Genomic DNA, 5,890 nt, shown 5'->3' with positions numbered 1-5,890 from the left:
ACAACGTGAATCTGTGCATTCTGGTCCTCGTATGAGGGCCTGGGTGCGAATCCCACTTCTGACACGATATGTTCTATGAAATTAACTGGAAGAGATGTAATTTATAAAACGTCCCAATATAACGAATCCTAGTCGGGGTGGCCGAGCGATCTAAGGCGCCAGACTCAAGGGACTCAGTTTCCATCGTTCGCAACGTGAATCTGTGTATTCTGGTCCTCGTATGAGAGCGTGGGTTCGAATCCCACTTCTGACACGATATGTTTTATGAAATTAACTAGAATAGATGTAATTTATAAAACGTCCCAATTGAATGAATCCAAGTCAGGGTGGCCGAGCGGTCTAAGGCGCCAGACTCAAATGGCTCAGTTTCCATCGTTCACAACGTGAATCTGTGCATTCTGGTCCTCGTATGAGGGCCTGGGTGCGAATCCCACTTCTGACACGATATGTTCTATGAAATTAACTGGAAGAGATGTAATTTATAAAACGTCCCAATATAACGAATCCTAGTCGGGGTGGCCGAGCGATCTAAGGCGCCAGACTCAAGGGACTCAGTTTCCATCGTTCGCAACGTGAATCTGTGGATTCTGGTCCTCGTATGAGAGCGTGGGTTCGAATCCCACTTCTGACACGATATGTTTTATGAAATTAACTAGAATAGATGTAATTTATAAAACGTCCCAATTGAATGAATCCAAGTCAGGGTGGCCGAGCGGTCTAAGGCGCCAGACTCAAATGGCTCAGTTTCCATCGTTCACAACGTGAATCTGTGCATTCTGGTCCTCGTATGAGGGCCTGGGTGCGAATCCCACTTCTGACACGATATGTTCTATGAAATTAACTGGAAGAGATGTAATTTATAAAACGTCCCAATATAACGAATCCTAGTCGGGGTGGCCGAGCGATCTAAGGCGCCAGACTCAAGGGACTCAGTTTCCATCGTTCGCAACGTGAATCTGTGTATTCTGGTCCTCGTATGAGAGCGTGGGTTCGAATCCCACTTCTGACACGATATGTTTTATGAAATTAACTAGAATAGATGTAATTTATAAAACGTCCCAATTGAATGAATCCAAGTCAGGGTGGTCGAGCGGTCTAAGGCGCCAGACTCAAGGGGCTCAGTTTCCTTCGTTCACAACGTGAATCTGTGTATTCTGGTCCCCGTATGAGGGCCTGGCTCCGAATCCCACTTCTGACACGATATCTTTTATGAAATTAACTGGAAGAGATGTAATTTATAAAACATCCCAATTGAATGAATCCAAGTCGGGGTGGCCGAGCGGTCTAAGGCGCCAGACTCAAGGGGCTCAGTTTCCTTCGTTCACAACGTGAATCTGTGTATTCTGGTCCTCGTATGAGGGCATGGGTTCGTATCCCACTTCTGACACGATATGTTTTATGAAATTAACTGGAAGAGATGTAATTTATAAAACGTCCCAATTGAATGAATCCAAGTCAGGGTGGCCGAGCGGTCTAAGGCGCCAGACTCAAGGGGCTCAGTTTCCTTCGTTCACAACGTGAATCTGTGTATTCTGGTCCTCGTATGAGGGCCTGGGTTCGAATCCCACTTCTGACACGATAAGTTTTATGAAATTAACTGGAACAGATGTAATTTATAAAACGTCCCAATTGAATGAATCCAAGTCAGGGTGGCCGAGCGGTCTAAGGCGCCAGACTCAAGGGGCTCAGTTTCCTTCGTTCACAACGTGAATCTGTGTATTCTGGTCCTCGTATGAGGGCCTGGGTTCGAATCCCACTTCTGACACGATATGTTTTATGAAATTAACTGGAAGAGATGTAATTTATAAAACGTCCCAATTGAATGAATCCAAGTCAGGGTGGCCGAGCGGTCTAAGGCGCCAGACTCAAGGGGCTCAGTTTCCTTCGTTCACAACGTGAATTTGTGTATTCTGGTCCTCGTATGAGGGCCTGGGTTCGAATCCCGCTTCTGACACGATATGTTTTATGAAATTAACTGGAAGAGATGTAATTTATAAAACGTCCCAATTGAATGAATCCAAGTCAGGGTGGCCGAGCGGTCTAAGGCGCCAGACTCAAGGGGCTCAGTTTCCTTCGTTCGCAACGTGAATCTGTGTATTCTAGTCCTCGTATGAGGGCATGGGTTCGAATCCCACTTCTGACACGATATGTTTTATGAAAATAACTGGAAGAGATGTAATTTATAAAACGTCCCAATTGAATGAATCCAAGTCAGGGTGGCCGAGCGGTCTAAGGCGCCAGACTCAAATGGCTCAGTTTCCTTCGTTCACAACGTGAATCTGTGCATTCTGGTCCTCGTATGAGGGCCTGGGTCCGAATCCCACTTCTGACACGATATGTTTTATGAAATTACCTGGAAGAGATGTAATTTATAAAACGTCCCAATTGAATGAATCCAAGTCGGGGTGGCCGAGCGGTCTAATGCGCCAGACTCAAGGGGCTCAGTTTCCTTCGTTGACAACGTGAATCTGTGTATTCTGGTCCTCGTATGAGGGCCAGGGTTCGAATCCCACTTCTGGCACGATATGTTTTATGAAATTAACTCGAAGAGATGTAATTTATAAAACGTCCCAATTGAATGAATCCAAGTCAGGGTGGCCGAGCGGTCTAAGGCAGACGACTCAAGGGGCTCAGTTTCCTTCGTTCACAACGTGAATCTGTGTACTCTGGTCCTCGTATGAGGGCCTGGGTTCGTATCCCACTTCTGACACGATATGTTTTATGAAATTAACTGGAAGAGATGTAATTTATAAAACGTCCCAATTGAATGAATCCAAGTCAGGGTGGCCGAGCGGTCTAAGGCGCCAGACTCAAATGGCTCAGTTTCAATCGTTCACAACGTGAATCTGTGCATTCTGGTCCTCGTATGAGGGCCTGGGTGCGAATCCCACTTCTGACACGATATGTTTTATGAAATTAACTGGAAGAGATGTAATTTATAAAACGTCCCAATATAACGAATCCTAGTCGGGGTGGCCGAGCGGTCTAAGGCGCCAGACTCAAATGGCTCAGTTTCCTTCGTTCACAACGTGAATCTGTGTATTCTGCTCCTCGTATGAGGGCGTGAGTTCGAATCCCACTTCTGACACGATATGTTTTATGAAATTAACTGGAACAGATGTAATTTATAAAACGTCCCAATTGAATGAATCCAAGTCAGGGTGGCCGAGCGGTCTAAGGCGCCAGACTCAAGGGGCTAAGTTTCCTTCGTTCACAACGTGAAACTGTGTATTCTGGTCCTCGTATGAGAGCCTGGGTGCGAATCCTACTGCTGACACGATATGTTTTATGAAATTAACTGGAAGAGATGTAATTTATAAAACGTCCCAATTGAATGAATCCAAGTCAGGGTGGCCAAGCGGTCTAAGGCGCCAGACTAAAGGGGCTCAGTTTCCTTCGTTCACAACGTGAATCTGTGTATTCTGCTCCTCGTATGAGGGCGTGGGTTCGAATCCCACTTCTGACACGATATGTTTTATGAAATTAACTGGAACAGATGTAATTTATAAAACGTCCCAATTGAATGAATCCAAGTCAGGGTGGCCGAGCGGTCTAAGGCGCCAGACTCAAGGGGCTAAGTTTCCTTCGTTCACAACGTGAAACTGTGTATTCTGGTCCTCGTATGAGAGCCTGGGTGCGAATCCCACTTCTGACACGATATGTTTTATGAAATTAACTAGAATAGATGTAATTTATAAAACGTCCCAATTGAATGAATCCAAGTCAGGGTGGCCGAGCGGTCTAAGGCGCCAGACTCAAGGGGCTCAGTTTCCTTCGTTCACAACGTGAATCTGTGTATTCTGCTCCTCGTATGAGGGCGTCGGTTCGAATCCCACTTCTGACACGATATGTTTTATGAAATTAACTGGAACAGATGTAATTTATAAAACGTCCCAATTGAATGAATCCAAGTCAGGGTGGCCGAGCGGTCTATGGCGCCAGACTCAAGGGGCTCAGTTTCCTTCGTTCACAACGTGAATCTGTGTATTCTGCCCCTCGTATGAGGGCGTGGGTTCGAATCCCACTTCTGACACGATATGTTTTATGAAATTAACTGGAACAGATGTAATTTATAAAACGTCCCAATTGAATGAATCCAAGTCAGGGTGGCCGAGCGGTCAAAGGCGCCAGACTCAAGGGGCTAAGTTTCCTTCGTTCACAACGTGAAACTGTGTATTCTGGTCCTCGTATGAGAGCCTGGGTGCGAATCCCACTTCTGACACGATATGTTTTATGAAATTAACTAGAATAGATGTATTTTATAAAACGTCCCAATTGAATGAATCCAAGCCAGGGTGGCCGAGCGGTCTAAGGCGCCAGACTCAAGGGGCTCAGTTTCCTTCGTTCACAACGTGAATCTGTGTATTCTGGTCCTCGTATGAGGGCCTGGCTCCGAATCCCACTTCTGACACGATATGTTTTATGAAATTAACTGGAAGAGATGTAATTTATAAAACATCCCAATTGAATGAATCCAAGTCGGGGTGGCCGAGCGGTCTAAGGCGCCAGACTCAAGGGGCTCAGTTTCCTTCGTTCACAACGTGAATCTGTGTATTCTGCTCCTCGTATGAGGGCCTGGGTTCGTATCCCACTTCGGACACGATATGTTTTATGAAATTAACTGGAAGAGATGTAATTTATAAAACGTCCCAATTGAATGAATCCAAGTCAGGGTGGCCAAGCGGTCTAAGGCGCCAGACTAAAGGGGCTCAGTTTCCTTCGTTCACAACGTGAATCTGTGTATTCTGCTCCTCGTATGAGGGCGTGGGTTCGAATCCCACTTCTGACACGATATGTTTTATGAAATTAACTGGAACAGATGTAATTTATAAAACGTCCCAATTGAATGAATCCAAGTCAGGGTGGCCGAGCGGTCTAAGGCGCCAGACTCAAGGGGCTAAGTTTCCTTCGTTCACAACGTGAAACTGTGTATTCTGGTCCTCGTATGAGAGCCTGGGTGCGAATCCCACTTCTGACACGATATGTTTTATGAAATTAACTAGAATAGATGTAATTTATAAAACGTCCCAATTGAATGAATCCAAGTCAGGGTGGCCGAGCGGTCTAAGGCGCCAGACTCAAGGGGCTCAGTTTCCTTCGTTCACAACGTGAATCTGTGTATTCTGCTCCTCGTATGAGGGCGTCGGTTCGAATCCCACTTCTGACACGATATGTTTTATGAAATTAACTGGAACAGATGTAATTTATAAAACGTCCCAATTGAATGAATCCAAGTCAGGGTGGCCGAGCGGTCTATGGCGCCAGACTCAAGGGGCTCAGTTTCCTTCGTTCACAACGTGAAACTGTGTATTCTGGTCCTCGTATGAGAGCCTGGGTGCGAATCCCACTTCTGACACGATATGTTTTATGAAATTAACTAGAATAGATGTATTTTATAAAACGTCCCAATTGAATGAATCCAAGCCAGGGTGGCCGAGCGGTCTAAGGCGCCAGACTCAAGGGGCTCAGTTTCCTTCGTTCACAACGTGAATCTGTGTATTCTGGTCCTCGTATGAGGGCCTGGCTCCGAATCCCACTTCTGACACGATATGTTTTATGAAATTAACTGGAAGAGATGTAATTTATAAAACATCCCAATTGAATGAATCCAAGTCGGGGTGGCCGAGCGGTCTAAGGCGCCAGACTCAAGGGGCTCAGTTTCCTTCGTTCACAACGTGAATCTGTGTATTCTGGTCCTCGTATGAGGGCCTGGGTTCGTATCCCACTTCGGACACGATATGTTTTATGAAATTAACTGGAAGAGATGTAATTTATAAAACGTCCCAATTGAATGAATCCAAGTCAGGGTGGCCGAGCGGTCTAAGGCGCCAGACTCAAATGGCTCAGTTTCCTTCGTTCACAACGTGAATCTGTGCATTCTGGTCCTCGT

General features: G+C 45.8%; 2 non-coding genes across 2 annotated transcripts; both read left to right on the top strand.

The window, feature by feature from the left end:
- The first annotated feature begins 3,344 nt into the window (after positions 1-3,344).
- Positions 3,345-3,466, top strand: TRNAF-AAA (transfer RNA phenylalanine (anticodon AAA)). The gene is made up of 2 exons: positions 3,345-3,382; positions 3,421-3,466. It is a non-coding gene; the product is annotated as a tRNA-Phe (tRNA).
- A 1,201-nt stretch (positions 3,467-4,667) lies between these two features.
- Positions 4,668-4,789, top strand: TRNAF-AAA (transfer RNA phenylalanine (anticodon AAA)). Its single transcript has 2 exons — positions 4,668-4,705; positions 4,744-4,789. It is a non-coding gene; the product is annotated as a tRNA-Phe (tRNA).
- The last annotated feature ends 1,101 nt before the right edge of the window (positions 4,790-5,890 follow it).

Source organism: Phalangium opilio, unplaced genomic scaffold (assembly GCF_054372755.1).
Source record: "Phalangium opilio isolate 3A_F unplaced genomic scaffold, DU_Popi_V2 ptg000061l_1, whole genome shotgun sequence".
Taxonomy (NCBI): domain Eukaryota; kingdom Metazoa; phylum Arthropoda; class Arachnida; order Opiliones; family Phalangiidae; genus Phalangium; species Phalangium opilio.
Note: the sequence above shows the minus strand (reverse complement) of the source record. Positions and strands in the feature narration are given on the sequence as shown.